The sequence below is a fragment of the Ovis canadensis genome, chromosome 4, assembly GCF_042477335.2.
Source record: "Ovis canadensis isolate MfBH-ARS-UI-01 breed Bighorn chromosome 4, ARS-UI_OviCan_v2, whole genome shotgun sequence".
Classification (NCBI taxonomy): Eukaryota; Metazoa; Chordata; class Mammalia; order Artiodactyla; family Bovidae; genus Ovis; species Ovis canadensis.
This window is the reverse complement of record NC_091248.1, coordinates 129,892,419-129,913,393: the sequence shown is the minus strand read 5'-3', so window position 1 is coordinate 129,913,393 and position 20,975 is coordinate 129,892,419. Positions and strand designations below refer to the sequence as shown.

General features: G+C 49.1%; 1 long non-coding RNA gene across 1 annotated transcript; it reads right to left on the bottom strand.

Moving 5' to 3' along the window:
* Positions 1-1,820: 1,820 nt before the first annotated feature.
* LOC138439662 (uncharacterized) lies at positions 1,821-17,696 on the bottom strand. The gene is made up of 2 exons (XR_011256795.1): positions 17,538-17,696; positions 1,821-3,294 (listed from the first exon to the last, which is right to left on the bottom strand). It is a non-coding gene; the product is annotated as an uncharacterized lncRNA (long non-coding RNA).
* Between the last annotated feature and the right edge of the window lie 3,279 nt (positions 17,697-20,975).

The following is a 20,975-nucleotide window of genomic DNA, read 5'->3' as shown; positions in this document are numbered from 1 at the left end:
GGTGTTCAGTAGCTAAGTCATGTCCGACTCTTTGTGACCCCATGGACTGTAGCATGCCAGACTCCTCTGTCTCACTATCTCCCAGAGTTTGCTCAAATTCATGTCCATTGAGTTGCTGATGCTATCTAACCATCTTATCCTCTGTCGGCCCCTTCTCCTCCTGCCTTCAATCTTTCCCAGAATCAAGGTCTTTTCCAGTGAGTCTGTTCTTCACATCAAGTGTCCAAAGTATTGGAGCTTCAGCTTCAGCATCCGTCCTTCCAGTGAATATTCAGGGTCGATTTCCTTTAGGATGGACTGATTCAATCTCCTTGATTGCTCTCAAGAGTCCTCTCCAGCACCACAATTTAAAGCATCAATTATTTGGCTTCTTTATGGTCCAACTCTCACATGCGGACATGACTACTGGAAAACCCATGGCTTTGACTAGACAGACCTTGTCAGCCAAGTGATGTTTCTACTTTTTAATATGCTGTGCCAGACTGATTAGTACCATAGACTAATTAGCTTAGCTGGTTCTGGAAGCTGAAAGTCTGAGATCAGGGGCCAGCATCGTCCAGTCCTTAGGAGGGCCTCTCCCAGGTTATGAGTGGTAGTGGTATCCTCACAGGACAGAAAGAGAGAGAGAGAGAGCTCCCTGGAAGTCCCTTTTGTAATCCCATTCATCAGGGTTCCACCCTCAGGATCTAATCACCTCCCAAGGGCCCCATTTCCTAACACTACCACGTTAAGGTAAGGATTTCAACACATGAATCTGGGGGGTGGGGACACAAACATTCAGTCCATAAGAATATAGAGATATATTTACCCCATTTTTCTAATCAGAGAAATAAAGGTAAATGAGTTTAAGCAGCTTTGCCACAGTCACAGAGCCCGAAAGTGAGGGAGACATGTCCCTCTGACTTCCAGATCCATACTGCGGACAGCACTGCCTCTCAACAAAGTGTATGTTCAGTTTCACATCTCTCTAAAGCTGTTTACTTGATGTATTTCTTTGGCTGGGCCAGGTCTTGGTTCTGGCGCCCAGGATCTTTCAGTTCTGGCATGCAGGGTCCAGTTCCCTGGCCAGAGACCGAACCTGGGCCCCTGCTTTGGGGCTTCTCACTGTGGTGGCTTCTCTCGTTGCAGAGCACGGCCTCTAGGTGCGCAGGCTCAGCAGTCACGGCTCCCGGGCTTAGTTGCCAGGGAGGTCCCACCTGGGGAGCTTTAAAAAATGCCGATGGCTGGAGCTCACCTCTAGAGATTCCGATATAACCAATCCTGAGTGAGGCTCATGCATTTTCTTAAAAAGACTGGTTTATGTACCTGACTGTCGCAGGGTCTTAGTTACGGCACACAGGATCTTTCCTTATGGCTCTTGGGTTTTCTCTAGCTGCAGTGATCCGGCTCCAGGGTTTATTTGCCTGGAGGCTGGCTTTCCAGGTGGCTCAGGGGTAAAGAATCCACCTGCCAGTGCAGGAGATGCAGGAGACACAGGTTCGATCCCTGGGTTGGGAAGATCCCCTGGAAGAGTCCCCAGATGCTTGTCTAAGTATCTGGGAAATCCTCAAGACAGAGAAACCTGGCGGGCTACAATGCATGGGGATGTAAAAAGCCTGTTCATGGCTGAGCACACGTCCATACACCCACATGTGGGATCTTACTTCCCTGACCAGGGATTAAACCTGTGTCTTCAACATTGGAAGGCAGAGTCTTAACCCCTGGACTACCAGGGAAGTCCCTCATGCATTTTTTCAATAAGATCTACCCCCATGCCATCTGGTATGCCGCCTACTGAGAACCTAGGTAACCAGAAATGCCAGTCCAGTCACAAACAGAGGTCGGGAACACAGGATGTATTGGTTTGGGAGAAAACAGCCCTTCTGGGTTCAGTGAGTCAAAGGAGTGGTGGCATTTAGAGGTAGGAGAGCCCAGGCAATGTTGCAATTGCAGGCTGGGAGTGGTTGAGAAGGTTAAATTAGACCGTAGATTCAAGAATTCACTGGGTAGAGGTGCCAATTGAAAACGGCTGCCCTGGATATTGTTTGCAAGTAGGTTGAGCATTTGGCAAACAGTAAGAAGGCTGAGCGCCGAAGAATTGATGCTTTTGAACTGTGGTGTTGGAGAAGACTCTTGAGAGTCCCTTGGACTGCAAGGAGATCCAACCAGTCCATTCTGAAGGAGATCAGCCCTGGGATTTCTTTGGAAGGAATGATGCTAAAGCTGACCCTCCAGTACTTTGGCCACCTCATGCGCAGAGCTGACTCATTGGAAAAGACTCTGATGCTGGGAGGGACTGGGGGCAGGAGGAGAAGGGGACAACAGAGGGTGAGATGGCTGGATGGCATCACTGACTCGATGGACGTGAGTCTGAGTGAACTCCGGGAGTTGGTGATGGACAGGGAGGCCTGGCGTGCTGCGATTCCTGGGGTCGCAAAGAGTCGGACACGACTGAGCGATTGAACTGAACTGACTGAACTGAAGTAAGTTACAGAATTGTCCTGGGAGACAGAGAGAGACAGAGACGGGCCAGTGCTGGAGCCCGAGGGATATTGGTGTGGTGGGACTCGAGAAAGCAGCCTGTTGCCATGCTCAGCACTTGGGCAAGCTCTCTCCCCCCATTGTTTCTTTTTCTCCTTTTGAGGATTTGTATGTTAGGAAAAGAAGAAAGTGCTGAGTTAACACACTTAGATAATTAAATTCCCAGCTGACCCACTTTGGCCTCTATCCTGGATTGGCTTTCCCCAACATTACACCATCCTTTGGAAAAGAGGAGACAACTCTTCGCTATAGGTATGGAGTTGACTGAAGAGAGTGCCAGGTGCACTGGCCAGGGTAGGCTGGAATTCAGCTGAAACCAATTAACCTCTCAGATGGCCAGCAGGAAGAAATCCAGCAAGTCCCAGAGCTTGGTCATGGAGACCAGAATTCACTTCTGTTTGGGAAAACGCTGGCCTGTAGGCCTTTGGTTAGCTGCACAGTCCCGGCACCGATCTGGGTGGCCTCTCCGGTCCTCTTCTGGTACTTCTCCTGTGGCTGTGTTGGAAGGCGTGGCCAGAGGTGTGGCCCCAGGCCTACGCTGACATGACTTTTACACAATGACGTCTTCAGGAGCAAATACCTTTATTGATTTTCTGGCAGAGGAGTTCCTGAGGGGAGCAGGTTCCGGAGGGGTGCAGAATCGTCAGCCATGGAGAAGGAGGGCTACTTGCCACCTCTTCACCCTCCAAGGAGGCAAAGGAGCAACTTTTGGTAACTCGGGGTCGTAAGAGCCACCTCTGTCTATGCAATAATTGTGAGCGAAGATGGTCATGGCTAAAAAGAAACAAACAGACACAAAAAACCAATACACTTAAATAAATCGGTTTTGCCAAGGGCTGACCTGGATGCAGCCGTGAAAAGCACCCTGAAGAATGTCAGGATCCCATCCATGTGTCGTCCAAAGGCACACATATGCCCCAGTTCTCTGGGACGCAGGTAACAGGGCTGAGATTTCCATGGTGGCTCATACTAACACAGATTAGTTCAACTGGATTAAATTTGTTTTAAGATTTAAAAACATTATGATCTTGTTTTAGCATCCCCACCCTTACCTCAGCCCTGAGAAGTTGGTAGGGCCGGTCCTGGTGGAACCTCAGCCTTTTGAAGAGGAAACCCAGGTGTGGGAAGTGGTGAGTGATTAGCCCAAGGTCACACAGCTAGTTATAGCCAAGTCGGAACTGGAGGACAGGTTCCTGGGATCTCAGCGATGAGCCATTGTCACCTACTTGCTTGTTCAACACCATCATCTATTAATTAACTGATGAGCCGACTTGGAGCAGATTCTCTTTCCTACCCAGTCAGAGCCTATTTTGAATGAACCAATTTAAGAGAGCCCTGGCTTGCTGAATCCTTATATTAATTGTCTAACCTAAGTTTTGAAATATTTGGTATATTTGCTATTAACCTTGCTCAGTAAATGTCCTGCATTGTGACTGGAACACTAAAAAAGTCCTCTAACCCTTTTACTCACCAGAATGGGCACAGCTGTAGTAAACAGAGCCTTTTCCTTGCTGCCCAAGGGTGTCAGACTTCTGCTTTGCTGGGGGGTGGGGGGCAGGGTCCCCTGCGTCATGAATCCCCCAGCTGATGCCAGTGAACATCAACAAGTCAATGAATAAACACTATAAATACAGACTGGTTTAAACGCTTTGTTAAAAGTGCTCTGACAAAGAATAAAAGGCGGCTTATTTTCCCCAGAGAGGACTGGGTGTAATTTCTTCAGAAAAGAAGGTGATGAAGAGATGATTAAGGTGCAGACTCGGAGGTCGCAGAAGGAGATGGGCGAGTGTCTCGACAGGCCATTTCCATCAGCGTTGGCTGCCGTACTGTAGACTGGTTGGCCTAAACAACGTTCATTTTCTCACAGCTGCAGAGTCTGGGAAATCCAGAATCAAGGTGCCCACCGACTTGGTTTCTGGTTTTCTGGCTCCTGGCTTTCCAAAGGCTGCCTCCTTGCTGTGTCCTCACAGGGCAGGAAGAGCGGGAGCTCTCAGGTGTCTCTTCTCCGAAGGACACTAATCCTGTGGGATCAGGGTTCTACCCTATGACCTCATTTTCCTTAGTTACCTCCTGAAGGCCCTGTCTCAAGATGCATCACACTGGAGACTAGGGCTTCAGCTTATGGATTGGAGTAGATATAGGTCAGTCCATGCATGGGCTTGCCAGCTGGGTCAGTGGTAGAGAGTCTGCTTGCAATGCAGGAGACCAGGTTCAATCCCCGAGTCGGGAAGATTCCCAGGAGAGGGAAATGGCGACCCAGTCCAGAACTCTTGCCTGGGAAATCCCATGGACAGAGGAGCCTGAGGTGCTACAGTCCATGGGGTCACAGAGTCAGGCACGGCCGAGCGACTGGGCGCTGAGCGCAGCTTAGTCATTTAAGCATCAGCTAAGCTTTCTGTGCCTCAGGGCCGCAGCAACGTATCAATCCTACGAGGCCTACATAACAAGAAGCACAGTAGACAAGAGAGTTAGAGCGGACCCAGTGCCATTTGCTTAAGCTGACTGATCTCCTCTGAGTTTATGCTACCTGATATGGGTGCCAGGCGGTTTTTTTCTTTTTTTTAATTTTTAAAGCTTTGCTTTAATCCAACTAAGCAATTTAATATTGAAACAAGGAAGAGATTGTCGCTTGCACATGCAGGCTTTTTTCCTACTGAGGCCAAATATGGTGATATTATTTATTCATTATATGTACCCTTACGTTTTCCAAAAGGGACCGGAGCCTGCTACAGAACAAAATGGAGAATTCTTTGGCTCAAATTCAAAATTCTTTCACTGCAGGAAAGGCCAAGTCAGGCTGGAGTTTGTCTTGTTGTTGTTTATCGTTGCTCTACCTGTCCTTGTTTTTGCTTTCACCTTCTTGAGGCTCCACGGCATCTTTCATTACAGACAACACAAGAGATGAGCCGGGACCCAGGGTGCTACAGTGCGTTGTCACGTAGCTGTGAGTTCTTCCAGCACAGCTGCTGGTGGGTGGTACACAGGTACTTTCTAGGAGATCCCCAAGTAGGCAGGTTGCAGTTCCTATACATTAGACTAAAGGAGGTATGGAGGAGATCTTTGCGGGTATGCAACAGGTCTGCTGCTGTCTCACCTTCCTCAGTTCTAATAATCCCTGGGTTGGAAAGCCCTATCTAGAGGTTAGGCCTGGAGATGGTTCTCTTCCACGCCACAGAATTTAAATGGAGCCAACTGGTCAAAAGCTTCTAAAAACACAGCTAAGAACTCCGAGCAGACATTTCCTTCCTTCTGCTTTTTGGCCGCGCCCCTCTCTAGTCACGGACCCAAACAGCCTCACTTCCATCCTTCTGATTCAAGGATAACCGCCCAAGTGTCTCAGTGAACACTGCCATCTTCTCCAGCCACCCTGACCTTCTGCTACAGTCTGCATTGTGTCACCCCAAAAGTCATGTCCAAGCCCTAATCTCCAGGGCCCCCAAAGTGATGGGTTTTGGAGACAGGTCTTTGAGGGGATAATGAAGTCATTAGTGTTAGTCACTCAGTCGTGTCCAGCTCTGCGACTCCATGGACTGTAGCCCGTCAGGCCCCATCATTCATGAGGTTCTCCAGGCAAGAATACTGGAGTGGGTACTCCCTTCTCCTGGTATCTTCCAAACCCAGGGATGGAATCTGAGTCTCCTGCATTGCAAGCAGATTCTTTACCATCTGAGCCACCAGGGAAGCCCCGTTAACATGGGTCCTAATCCAAACTGGGTTGGGTTTGTATCTCACATGGGTCAGCAGTGGCCTGCCACAGGGCCAGGGGCTCTGGGTGTGGCATAAGCCCTCTTGGAGGAGGTCACCATTAACCCCACCACAGAGCTGCCAGAACTTATACAGGACTGGGAAATAGACTCCTGGAGGGCACAAACAGAACCTTGTGTACCAGGACCCAGGAGAAAGAGCAGTGACCCCACAAGAGACTGACCCAGACTTGCCTGGGAGTGTCCAGGAGTCTCCGGTCGAGGCGTGGGTGCTGGTGGCCTGCTGCAGGGTCAGGGGCACTGAGTGCAGCAGTGCATCATGGGACCTTCTGAAGGAGTTGCCATTATCTTCACTACCTCTGAGGCTTCCCTGGTGGCTCAAAATTGCCTCCACCATAGTTTGGCCTCAGGTCAAACAACAGGGAGGGAACACATCCTTCAAGAGAAAACCGGATTAAAGATTTACTGAGCATGGCCCTCCGCATCAGAACAAGAACCAAGTTTTTCTAAGAAAATGCACTGGTCATAGCAAACACCATCTTCCAAAAACACAAGAGAAGATTCTACACATGAACATTACCAGATGGTCAATACCGAAACCAAACTGATTATATTCTTTGCAGCCAAAGATGGAGAAGCTCTATACAGTCAGCAAAAACCAGACCAGGAGTGGACTGTGGCTCAGATCATGAACTCCTTATTGCCAAATTAGGACTTAAATTGAAGAAAGTAGGGAAAACCACTAGACCATTCAGTTATGACTTAAATCAAAACCCTTATGATTATACAGTGGAAGTGACAAATAGATTCAAGGGATTAGATCTGATAGAGTGCCTGAAGAACTATGGATGGAGATTCATGACATTGAACAGGAGGCAGGGATCAAGACCATCCCCAAGGCAAAGACATGCAAAGGCAAAATGGTTGTCTGAGGAGGCCTTACAAATAGCTGTGAAAAGAAGAGAAGTGAAAGCAAAGGAGAAAAGGAAAGGAAATTCAAAACCCACTTGAATGCAGAGTTCCAAAGAATAGCAAGGAGAGGTAAGAAAGCCTTCCTCAGTGATCAGTGCAAAGAAATAGAGGAAAACAATAGAATGGGAAAGGCTAGAGATTGCTTCGCAAAAAATTAGAGATACCAAGGGAACATTTCATGCAAAAAGGGGGCACAATAAAGGACAAAAATGGTATGGACCTAACAGAAGCAGAAGATATTAAGAGGTGGCAAGAATACACAGAAGAACTGTACAAAAAAGATCTTCATGACCCAGATAACCGTGATGGTGTGATCACTCACCTAGAGCCAGACATCCTGGAATGTGAAGTCAAGTGGGCCTTAGGAAGCATCACTATGAACAAAGCTAGTGGAGATGATAGAATTCCAGTTGAGCTATTTCAAATCCTAAAAGATGATGCTGTGAAAGTGCTGCACTCAATATGCCAGCAAATTTGGAAAACTCAGCAGTAGCCACAGGACAGGAAAAGGTCAGTTTTCATTCCAATCCCAGAGAAAGGCAATGCCAAAGAATGCTCAAACTACCGCACAATTGCACTCATCTCACACGCTAGCAACAGTATGCTCAAAATCCTTCAAGCCAAACTTCAACAGTACGTGAACTGTGAACTTCCATATGTTCAAGCTATATTTAGAAAAGGCAGAGGAACCAGAGATCAAATTGCCAACATCTGCTGGATCATGGAAAAAGCAAGAGAGTGCCAGAAAAACATCGATTTCTGCTTTATTGACTATGCCAAAGCCTTTGACTGTGTGGATCACACCAAACTGTGGAAAATTCTTCAAGATATGGGAATACCAGACCACCTGACCTGCCTCCTGAGAAATCTGTGTGCAGGTCAAGAAGCAACAGTTAGAACCAGACATGGAGCTACAGACTAGTTCCAAATCGGGAAAGGAGTACGTCAAGGCTGTGCATTGTCACCCTGCTTATTTAACTTCTATGCAGAGTACACCACGAGAAACACTGGGCTGGAAGAAGCACAAGCTGGAATCAAGATTGCAGGGAGAAATATCAATCACCTCAGACAGGCAGATGACACCACCCTTATGGCAGAAAGTGAAGAGGAACTAAAGAGCCTCTTGATGAAAGTGAAATAGGAGAGTGAAAAGTTGGCTTAAAACTCAACATTCAGAAAACGAAGATCATGGCATCTGGTCCCATCAATTCATGGCAAGTAGATGGGGAAACAGTGACAGACTTTGTTTTGGGGGGCTCCAAAATCACTGCAGATGGTGACTGCAGCCATGAAATTAAAAGATGCTTGCTCCTTGGAAGAAAAGCTATGATCAAACTAGACAGCGTATTAAAAAACAGAGACATTACTTTGCCAACAAAGGTCCATCTAGTCAAAGCTATGGTGTTTCCAGTAGTCATGTATGGATGTGAGAGTTTGACTGTGAAGAAACCTGAGCATCAAAGAACTGATGCTTTTGTTTTTGTTTATTTATTTATTTATTTATTTTTATTTTTTAAATTTTAAAATCTTTAATTCTTACATGCATTCCCAAACATGTTTGAGAATTGATGCTTTTGAACTGTGGTGTTGGAGAGGACTCTTGAGAGTCCCTTGGACCGCAAGGAGATCCAAACAATCCATCCTAAAGGAAATCAGTCCTGAATAGTCATTGGAAGGACTGATGCTAAAGCTGAAACTCCAATCCTTTGGCCACGGTATGTGAAGAACTGACTCACTGGAAAAGCCCCTGATGCTGGGAAAGATTGAAAGCAGGAGGAGAAGGGGCCGATCACCTACTGGATGGACATAAGTCTGAGAAAGCTCTGGGAGTTGGTGAGGGACAGGGAAGCCTGGCATGCTGCAGTCCATGGGGTCACTCAGAGTGGGACTGGACTGACTGAACTGAACTGAATCCAATCTGAGTGGTGTCCTTATAAGAAGAGATTCAGACAGATACAGAGGAACAGCCATAGGTGGACACATCAAAAAGGTTGTCCCCCACAAGTCCATGAGAGAGGCCATAGAGGAAACAAAGCCTGCAATGCCTTGATCCCAGTCTTCTAGCCTACAGAATTCTGAGCAACAAACATCTGCTGTTTATGCCACTCAACTTGTGGTACCTCATTACAGCAACCGTAGCTAGCTGAAATAATTTCTCAGATGCTCTGGATCCCATACGAATCCTTCTTAAAGGACCTGGGGGCCAATAGGCTCTAAGAGCTGCAGTAGGAGGACACATTATATGCCATAATATATATATATAATAATATATAATAATATATCTGCTCAGAGCTGGCGTCACAGGTGAGACATCAGTGGACATGTACTGTAGGTTTCTGCTCCAGCCCTGGGAGGAGATTCTGCTCGGCTGTCCATCCTTTCCGGCCCGGTCCCCTGAGATGTCTGGAGAACACTTCTGAAATCTGGAGATGGTAACCTCTGTCAAACCAGGACAACATGTTTCATTTCTTCTATGGAGCTAAAACTCTGTAGGTCCATTTTTCTCAGCTTGATTTTTAACTTTCCCCCCTAGTTGTTATTTTATCTTCTTTTGTTTATATAAGTACTTCATGATCACGAGAAAACTTTTTGGAAATCCAGACCACTACTTGGAGAAGGAAATGGCAACCCGCTCTGGTACCCTTGCCTGGAAAATCCCGTGGACAGAGGTGCCTGGCAGGCTACGGTCCGTGGGATCGCAGAGTCGGACATGGCTGAGCCACCAACACACACAGACCACTGCTATTTTGACAAGTTTTCTTCTAGCCTTTTATTTATTTATTTATCTTAGTTCTACCAGTTTATTGCTACCAACCCATCTCCCTCCGCCCTCACGCACGGGCATTCAGTCATGTAACCCCACGGACGGCAGCCTGCCAGGCTCCTCTGTCCACGGACTTTTCCAGGCAAGAATACTGGAGTTGGTTGCCATTTCCTTCACCATCTTCTAGCCTTTTAAATACGTAGATAGAATCATATCTATCTATATGTATATATAATTTTATTAATTCACACTTGGCGGTGCTGGGTCCTCATTGCCACTTGGGCTTTCTCTAGCTGCAGCGGGCGGGGGCTGCTCTCTAGCTGCAGTGGGCGGGGGCTACTCTCTAGCTGCAGCGCATGGGCGTGTCACTGCAGTGGCTTCTCCTGTCTTCGAGCACGGGCTCCGGGGCTCATGGACTTCAGAAGCCACCGCACGCGGGCTAGGCATTTATGGCTCCCAGACTCCAGCACAGGCCTAACTGTAGTGGCGTTAGTTGTCCCTCGGCAGGTGGAATCTTCCTGGGTCAGGCATTGAACCCATGCCTCCTGCATTGGCAGGTGGATCCTTTACCACCGAGCCACCAGCAAAACCTGATAGAACACCTTAATAAATTAAAAATCTGAAATAGTATTTTAACTCCTAAAAATGTGTGTGTGTGTTTGGTTTTTTCCTGGCCTCACCTTGAGACTTGCAGGAACTTAGTTCCCCAACCAGGGATTGAACCCAGGCCCTTGGCAGTGAAAGCATGGAGACCTAGCCACTGGACCGCCAGGGACTTTCCCTCAGTATGTTTTTATAGGTAATTTTATTTTTGGCTGTTTCTTCATCTGATACGGCACTGAGCCCTCTTACTAACATTTCACAAATGTTCTGTTATATGGAAGTGTGCATTCTATGTGCTCTCCCCCCAGTGGTGTGTCTGGACTCTACCCGAATGTAACTCTGCTCACGTGGGCTCCTTCGCATTCCCAGCAATCGTCAAACACATAATCCGTCTGGACACAAACTTGGGGCCTCTTCCGGTATGCTGCCGTTATTACTAGACCTGTTGTTGCCTTTGATGATGGTGTTGTTATGGTTGGAAAGGGCAGGCAGTGGCTTTATATGTCCTTAGTGCTACCCATCTTATTTCTCTGTCTCTTCCTTTTACATGTGTTGCCCCAGTCTTGGCTAATTCTCCCTCTTCTCTGCCCTAGGAAAGGAATATTTCTTGCTGAGGTGAGAGGTCTGATGTCGACAGGAAGACACACAGACTGTGACAAGAAAAGCCCCAAGAGAGGGCAAGAAACTCCAATACTTTGGCCACCTGATGCAAAGAACCGACTCATTGGAAAAGACCCTGATGCTGGGAGAGATTGAAGGCGGAAGGAGAAGGGGAAGACAGAGGAGGAGATGGTTGGATGGCATCACTGACTCGATGGACATGAGTTTGAGTAAGCTCCGGGAGCTGGTGATGGACAGGGAAGCCTGGCATGCTGCAGTCCATGGGGTCACAGAGAGTCGGACATAACTGAGTGACTGAAGTGAACTGAAGCTACAGGGAACTAGAGTACTCACTTCATGACTGGGTCTTAGAGGGTTCAAGGCAGCTTCAAGAGGACAAGCAAGACGAGGCAGCAAATGGGAAACTAAAATATAATAACGAGGAATTCTCTGGGGTCCAGTGGTTAGGACCCCAAGCTTCCACTGCTGAGGGCCCGGGTTTAATCTCTGATCAGGGAACTAAGATCCTACAAGCCACGTGGCATGGCCAAAAATAAGTAATTTAGATAAAACACTTAGAACAATGCCCAGCACATGGTCACTGCTCAGTAATATCAAGGCATTGTTGTCATTATCATTATTCTGTAGCCTTTGGGGGATCCCTTCTTGCACAGACTTTCATAATTGACTACTGTTCCTGGATTCTACCAGCCAAGACATTTAGTGAAATTCGTTTGAACCAAGGCAGTGACTTTGCAAGCAGAAAGTACAGCATACACACACACAAAATTATTTCCATTTTTAATTAAAAATTTAACTTGACACGACCCAACGTTTCCTTGTGCCAGGGGCCTGATAAAGGGCATCATGAGATGCAACCTGTTGCTATATATAATTCCACTAACTTTTCATTTCTGAGCTCATTATGTTTACTCAGAGCAAAAACCTAGGATCATCTCTTCTTCTGAAGTTTACCTTCTCCCTGTGATGAAGGCTTTCACAATTTTATATACCTAGAGCAAGTATTCCAAACACTTGTTCCTCCAGTGGTCAGGTAGCTAAACTGATGGCACCAAGTGAAGGGCAGAGCATGTCCGTGTACGTGTGCTAAGTTGCGACTCTGCGACCCCACGGACTGTAGTCCGCCAGGCTCCTCTGTCCATGGGATTCACCAGGCAAGAACACTGGAGTGGGTTTTCATGCCCTCCTCCACGGGATATTTGCACCCCAGGGATTGAATGTACGTCTCGTACGTCTCCTGCACAGGCAGGTGGGTTCTTTACCACTAGCACCACCCTGGAAGCCCATAGCATGCATACCCCAACTGAGGGGAAGCAGCTAGTCAGCCAGAGCACCGTGTAACCAGGCAAGAAAGGAGCCGTATTAGTCTAATTGTCAAGAGAAGCTACAATTCGGTATATTCATCTGAAGACTACCATTAAAAAAAAAAGCCTTGGGACACTAATTTTAAAATGTCTAAATATCCTGAGAGGCAAGCAAAACACCTCTGCAGACCACAGGTTTGCAACCTTTAACTTAAGGCGTGTTGGCTCCCGACTCATAGACTCTTTTAACTCTTCTGGTCCGAGATGAATTCCCAACCACAAAGCCTAGGCTGAGCTGACCTGAGGACGTCTTTGTTGTTCTTCAGTCACTCAATCGTGTCCGATTCTTTTTGGCCCCACGGACCACAGCACACCAGGCTCCCCTGTCTTTTACCATCTCCTGGAGCTTGCTCAAACACATGTCCCTTGAGTTGGTGATGCCCATCCAACCATCTCATCCTCTGTTGTCCCCTTCTCCTGCCCTCAACCTTTCCCAGCATCAGGGTCTTTTCCAGTGAGTCAGCTCTTCACATCAGGTGGCCAAAGTACTGGAGCTTCAGCTTCAGCAGCAGTCCTTCCAATGCATATTCAGGGTTGATTTCCTTTAGGATTGACTAATTTGATCTCCTTGCAGTCCAAGGGACTCTCAAGAGTCTTCTCCAGCACTGCAATTCGAAAGCATCAATTGTTCAATCAGCCTTCTTTTTGGTCCAGCCCTCACATCTGTACCTGACTAGAGGATGTCTTTACCCTGTGGGAAAACCACACACCTTCCTCCCCAGTAGAAGAGGTTGCCTACTCTTTCCTTCTGGTCCCAGAAATGCACTCAGTCACACCCGACTCTTTGTGACCCCCTGGACTGTAGCCCACCAGACTCCTCTGTCCATGGGATTCTCCAGGCAAGAATACTGGAGTGGGGTGCTATGCCCGACTCCAGGGGATTTTCCCGACCCAGGAATCAAACCAGCATCTCCTGCATTTGCAGGTGGATTCTTTACCCACTGAGCCACATGGGAAACCCATGAAATGCACTACCAACTGAGAAATAAAGCTGTTCCAAGACGTTTGGGTAGGGAATTATAAAAATCCTCCATTCAGGAGGGAATTACACATCCAGTGTTTAGGCAAAACAGTAACTCCATTTATAAAGGTGATTAATTTTCCCAGTCTATTCTAAAAGGGTTTGCTAGCAAGGGGTACAACAGAAGAAATAATGAAGGCAGAATGTTTCTAATTTTCATATTTGAGGAGAGAAATGGAAGGAGTTAGCTTGCTTATGAAATTAGAATTTTTAAAAATGTGGCACATCTTATTAAAACACTCATTTTAAGAAATGCTGTTTTTAACCCTTTTGTTAAAGGAGTGAAAGAAAGTGAGTCACCCAGTCCTGCCGGACTCTTTGTGACCCTGTGGACTATGCAGACCACGGACTTCTCCAGGCCATGGAGTGGGTAGCCTTTCCCTTCTCCGGGAGCTTCCCAGAAATCAAATCCAGGTCTCTCACATTGCAGGCGGATTCTTTACCAGCCAAGCCACAAGGGAAGCCCAAGAATATTGGAGTGGGTAGCCTATCTCTTCTCCAGCGGATCTTCCTGACCCAGGAATCAAACCTGAGTCTCCTGCATTGCGGGCAGATTCTTTACCAACTGAGCTGTCAGGGAAGTCCATGATAGGAGTGAAAATATACCCTAAAGCAGCAAGATGATTGTTTTAATACTGTACTTGTTTAAACTTAAAAATCTCTAATTTTACTTAATGTGACACTTAGTTCTAGTGGCTAAATGCAACATGCAAGTTTTGTGTGTGCTGTGCTGTGCTAAGTTGCTTCAGTCATGTCTAACTCTCTGCCACCCCATGGACTGTTGCCCACTGGGCTGCTCTGTCCATGGGATTTCCCAGGCAAGAATACTGGAGTGGGTTGCCATTTCCTCCTCCATGGGATCTTCCTGATCCAGGGATCAAACCCGAGGCTCCTGTGGCTCCTGCATTACAGGCAGATTCTTCACTGCTGAGCCACCGGGGAAGCCCCAGTTTTGTATAAGGATGTAAATTTCATTCTCATATTTTCAGTGGCGATTTTCAGTAGACTGTCTTGTGATTCATTTGTTGAAGAAAAACACATTGTTTTATTGTCTTCTTAGTGAGTGCTCACTCGGTGGTGTCCGACTCTTTGTGACCCAATGGACGATATAGCCCGCCAAGCCCCTGCCCACGGAATTTTCCTGGAAAAAATATTAGAGTGGGTTGCCTACTCTAGGGGATCTTCCCTGCCCAGGGTTAGAACCCTAGCTGTATGTGTCTCCTGCTTTGGCAGGTGGATTTTTTACCACTGTGCCACTTGCAAAGCCCCTTCTTAGAGAGTATTAACTGTAAAAATGTGACACGCTAAGTTGCCTCCGACTATAATGAAATCTAAGAGGTCTTTTTATTGTTAGAGTTTTACTTTATCTTATTTTTCATTTAGTCATTCATTACTTATTTCAGCTGTACTGCATGCCTTGCAGGATCCTAGTTCCCCCACCAGGGATGGAACCGGAAGCCCTGCAGTGAAAAGCTCCAAGTCCTAACCACTAGACCAGGGAATTTCCAGATTTTAATTTTGTAAAGGTTGGACGTCTTGACCAACCCTTTATTATCTTATATTATAGAATAATAAATATCATATTTCTTCAGCCTTATTAACGATCAAGCTCATGTATGTTGAACTTAAAGGGCATTTTAGTTTTAAGGGTTTTTTTGTTTTTGTTTTTTTGACTTTGTCCCTAGTTTTCTTTCTTGGTGACCATGATACATGTAAAAATGTACATGTGTAATTCTGTACACGGATGATATAGTATATTGTTCTTTTTCCCAGTGTGTTACTTAATATGTGTTTAATTCATGGCTGAACTTTAAAAGGAAAAAAATTATTTTATTGATGAAATATACACTTGGTAAAGTAATAAAAAGAATGTTCGAGCACGATGCTTCACCTGTAAACACATGCAAATGTTAGCACACGACGCCTGCATATATTCAAGAAATATTTGTTCAAAGAAATATGAATGAAATGTTTTTCCCTTTGTTCCATTTCACAGTAATATTGCAAAGAAAACTTCAAATAACTGCTGTGTCAAAAATTTAAATTTACTGTTCAAATTTAACGTTTTTAATCTACACTTCACCCTTAGCTCACAGTTTGGGAAAGGAGTAGAGGAGTTGGTCACCGTCAGTTTAAACAAGGCATCACCTTGTTTAGGGGAGAAATTAACCGAATTTAAATGGCCAAGTAAGTAGTAAAAATTAAACAAAGACGTTCTGTCCATTTAATACAAAACTCCTCAGCAAAACTGGCATCGAGGAGTATCATGAAGGGACTCAACATATGAGCCTACGTATTGCTTAATTAAGACTGGGCATCAACATCCATTTTGAAGACCTTAAGAAAGACGGATATAGCTCTCTTCTGGATCCGCGTTGAAGAGAAGTGGATTTATGGTCTAAGCAGGAGACACACAGGGGCTTAAATCCTACGTGATGATGTTGGACCCAGTGTATGATCCCCGACCGGGACGAGTGCTTACTTCTACGTGAGGCTTTTATTTCATTGCATTCGCCTGGGAACAGCATAAGCACTACGTCTCCAGGTGACGCGGGGAGCAGCGTCTGGACGACCGACCGACCAGCAGGGCCGGGACGGGGGACAGCGAGCGCGTCCCTGTTATGCCCGCCGGGACACAAAGCGCCGTCCTCGGCCTGCCGCCCAGTCAGCCCGCGGCTCGTGTTGCCCGCGGCGCAGCGAGAGGAACCCGGTTTCCCTCCCGGTGGACACCGGTGAGCAGGGACGAAAGGCCGCGAGGCTCAGGGCGGCGGCGCCAGGCCTGCTCCGCGCGCGCCCCGTCGGGGCCGGGCGGGGTCCCCACAGACTCCCGCAGTCGCCCGCAGCCGCCCGCGGGACCCGGCGGCGGCGGCGGCGGCGGCGGCGGCGTCTCTGGAAGCGGTGCGCGCGGGATCCCTCCGCCGCCCGCGGGTCCTTCCGCGCCAAGTAGTGCGCGGCCGGCCGGCTTCCGCAAACGCGGGCCCCGCCAGGACGCGTCCACAGGTCCCTCGGTCGGGCGCCGTGAGGGCGGCGGGGCTGAGGCATAAGGGGGGGCGGGGTTCTCAACTCGGCGCGCCCGCTCGGGAGACACACGTTTCCAACCGAGGAGCCGCGGCGGTGGGCCCAGCTCTTCAGGGAGCGACCATGCGGACAGGCGCCTGGGAGCGGCGGGAGGCCGAGGAGCCGGGGAGGCAGGTGTCCCGGCCGGCCGCCCCGCCCCCACCGCCGGCCGGAAGAGGAAGCAGCCTGGCCGGGCCCCGCGGGGCCACCCGCCGGGCCTCGCGGGGCGGCGCGGGGGCGGGGGAGGATGCCCTGGCTCGGGGAGGCGCGTGACCTAGTTCGTCCCCGAGTGGATTTGACAGGTTGTCAGCCTGGCTCCCCGCCCCCACCGCCTTCCGGGTCCCTCTCCCTCCCCCCCCCCTCCCCCGCAGGCTCCCCCGGCCCCCCCGCTGGCGCTTGGCCGGGCGGCCGCCGGCGCGCCGCGGCTCAGCCGCCCATTGGTCCTCTCGCCCCCCCTACCCCGCGAGCGCCCCGCCTTCGCCCCTGGCTCGGATTCCCATTCGCCCAGGGCCCCGCCCCCGCCTCTACTCCCTCCCCATTGGCCCTCAAGCGGCACCGGCGCCCCGCCCCCACGCCGAGTCGCCCTCCCATTGGCTCCACACCGGCGGTCCCGCCCCGTTCAGCTCCGGTTCGCCCTTCCATTGGCCTCGGGCCCGTCGCCCCGCCCCCTCTGCGGCAGCCTCCCTCCCCCCCCCGAGACTTTTGCGGAGCCGAGCCGGGGAAGGCCCCTCAGCTCGCGGCTCCTGCGGGCGTCCTCAGTCGCCACCGTCTCTCCCTCCCCCTTTCCGCTCCTGTCCCTCGCCTCTTCTCCACTCCCAATATCTAACGTCTCCACTATGTCTTTCTCCCCGCCTCGCTTCCGTCGTCCGGGAGCCCGAGCCGGGAGCACCCCACCCTCCTGCCCCGCCTACCCTGGGGCTCCGCGTCCAGCGCTGCCCGCGCGCTCGCCTCCTGCGCCTTTCGTCCTTTGCGTCACTTTGCATTTTTCCTTTCTTTCCTGAAATCTCTTGCCACTCCAGGTTTCCTCCCCGGGTCCAGTCCGTCAGGTCTTCACCGCGCCCCCTTTCTCCGCCCCACGCCTTCATCCCCTCGTCCCCTCCCCGGTTTCACCGCCCTCCCACCCTGGCTTCCCCTGAACTCAACGTAAAGGGGGAGAGGCAGGGATAAACAGAGAAATATCAGCGTTGAGATGGTTATTGCTTTGCGTCTTTGAAACAGAAAATGAGCTGAAACGCCCAAATCCACCCAGCCCTGGGATCGAGATTGAGTTCTTAAAGGACCATGTGAGACCAGAATGACAAACTTGATTACCAGCAACATAACCAGTTACTTTTCCTTGAGGAATCTACTGTTAATATCGGTTGTTTATGCAATACGATTATCTGACAGTTTAAGGGGTGTGTGTGTGTAATTTGTGCCACTTTTCCTAAGTGTCTGCTTTGTCTGTAAGGATGAATTGTCTGAAAGAGCTGAGGGTTGGAGCAAATCCCCACACAAGTCTTTTGCTTTCCTGCAGGAGAACCCTTGATTATTCAAATGAGGACACTCCAGTAGCTTTCCCAAGCTACGAAAGAGGGCGGTTGATATAAAGCTTAAACCCAGGTCAGACTCCAGCGGTGCATGGAGAGATTCCATCAGACTGGTGCGTCTAACACCCGTTCCACCTGTCACAGAGGGTCTTTACAAAGCTCCTACAGTGGCCTCCAAGGTTCTGCCTTAGATGATCCTGGCTGCCTCTCCTGCCTCTGGTTACTGCACCCCAAGAACAATGACCACCTAGGGCTTCTTGCCACAGGGCCTTTGCACTTGCTGCTGTTTCCTCATGTCACCCCAGGAGGCACTTCTGACCCTGTATCTAGCGTGATCAGTTACTGCCATATCACTCAGTTATTTCCTTCAGAGTAAGCACTCTCTGAAATCATCTTGTTTACTTACCTGTCTGGCCCCCTGGACACAGGTGCTGTTTTGGTGTTTTTCCAGAGCTGTATCTCCAGGGCACAGAGTAGGCACTCTGTAAATCCTTGATGAATAAATACGAATGGAACATTAGCTATGGTCAAGTGAACTAACCAAACTGTCCTTCTCATCTGGTTCCACCAGAGTTTTGTAGACACACCTATAAGTAAGTGAACTGGAAAATAGCTCTTCTGTTGGTACCTATTCTGTGTTTCTTTGTGTGCTTTATTTCTGGCTGTTCTTTGACAAGGAGAGTGAGCGACAAGGCCTGTGGCCCCGAGGCCACCCACCTGCCCCCCTCTTCTCCAGCTGTCACAGCGCGTGCTCACTGCCTCGCTCTCACCCTGACCCCAGGTGGGCAGATACTTGGCTGGCAGCACCTTCCCCCTGCAGGGCAGGCTCAGAGGTGCTTTGCTTGGCCGAGGGCTCGAGTGGGGGAAGGGAAGGAGTCATTGTTGCCATGAGGCTCTGCTGGACAGCTGGGGCCCTGTCCTGGGTTCAGCCTTAGGCAGGAAAGCAAAATAGGAAGACCCCCCTTCTGGTTTCCCCTTCCTTCATCTCCCTCAGACATACTGCTGGGGTTCTGTTCAGCAGTGAGCCCCCTGGACCCCCGCACAGGGTTACATCCTCCACCTGCTTAGGCCCAGAGAACCCTGGGTAGGTTGCTGGAAAGATGAAATCTAGTCCTAACCACCCCAAACAGGCAGTGTGAGTCTAGCCAAGTTTAGTAACTCCCTGGTTCTCAGTGACCTCATCGTTCTTTGCCTCTGTTGTTTGCTCATAGTTTTAGAGATAAAGACATCTCATGGAAACTGTCAGCCCAGGACAGTCCTGTGGCTTCCCCTCAGGGCACAAAGAGGCTGCTGGTTCCTAATTTAGGGTCACTAGGAGACAGTGCACTTCCCCTCCTACATTCCAGGCCAGAATCCTCCAGTTCACTCTGCTTGGACTGCCTGGCCCAGGCCTTCAACCAGTGACTGGCCTGGAGAATGGAAAGCCTTGATCAGGTTAAACTAACCAGCCAACCAGAGCATATCCTTAAAGCAAGGGTGGGGTCACTTCCTGATAAGTGAGTGTAGAACTGAAATCTACATACTTTTAGATACTGGGGTGCCGAACAGGGGTGTTGATAGGCGTTCTGCAGTGCTCCTGTGGCCAGGCAAACAGGGCCAGCTAGTAAATGTTAGCCACTGCTGTTGTCGGCAAAGACCAGGCTGTGTGGGGGAAAATTCACCTTCATCTCAGATCACTAATCCACCACTAACCGCTAGCTTTGTGACTTCAGACAAATGATGGAAATCGTACCATTTTACAAGTGGAAGAGGACTTAGATGTCAGAGGGTTCAAGCCTTCACTGAAGAAGACTTGGAAAATGACCCCCACCTCCCGCCCAACCCGGAAGATTACTTTCGGCCTCAGTTTCTGTGTCTGTGAAGTGGGTCTGTTCTGATCATATTGGTTCTGGCTAATCTCAGTGTCCACGTGGATCAGATGAGGTAATGTTTCTATAAAGGGCTCAGGGTTGGTTGCTCAAGTCGTGTCCAACTCTTTGCGACCCCACGGACTGTAGCCCACCAGGCTCCTCTGTCCATGGAGTTCTCCAGGCAAGAAGACTGGAGTGGGTTGCCATTTCCTTCTCCAGTAAAGGGCTCAGGAAAGAAGAATGCTGTTCTTATGCAAGACATATTATTAATGTAGTAATAATACATTAGTAAGAGGAGAACTGAAGAGGAGAAAGGGAGAGTATATTCAAAAGACTAGCGTACTTGCCTCAAAGAGATGAATATTAATACTTACAAATGAGGAAGGGGTGTGTCTGGTTAGGTGAAGTGGGGGAGGTGTGAGGTGTGGACTGCTGTTCCCTTAGGGAGTGGTGTAGGGAGTGGCTGTTAGGGTGGGGAGGGCTTGTGAGGTAGTTGGTTATAAACTGAAGTTATCTCTCCTGGAGTGACTTTTGAGAAGAGGAAGGTCATTCACTCAGGAGGACAAATCTAGATTTCAAGGTAATCTTACATTTCTGTAGATCAGGTCCTCTGCTAAATTGATGCCAAGGCAGGACTGTCATGCAAGAGACTGATAGGAGGAGATATCCACAAGGGAAGGAAGGGGAGAGAGTTGGAGGGGGCAGAGATCTGACCCCTGGGAGGGGGAGGCGGAGCTGGTCAAGTAGATCATCAGGTCTCTGCTTGCAGGGCGGCTTTGAGATGGCTTTGAGACTGGCCAGAGTGCCAGTCCCTCTGAGGGGCCAGGTTCCCTTTGAGGAGCGTGCTGGTGGATTCCAAGGAAGGTGAGGAGGCGTTCAGTTCCTCTGCCTGTAGCAGGAGATGGGAGTTGGGTGTTTACACAGCCCCACACCAGCCAGGAGGTTTCAAAACAGCTTCCTTCATTCAGTC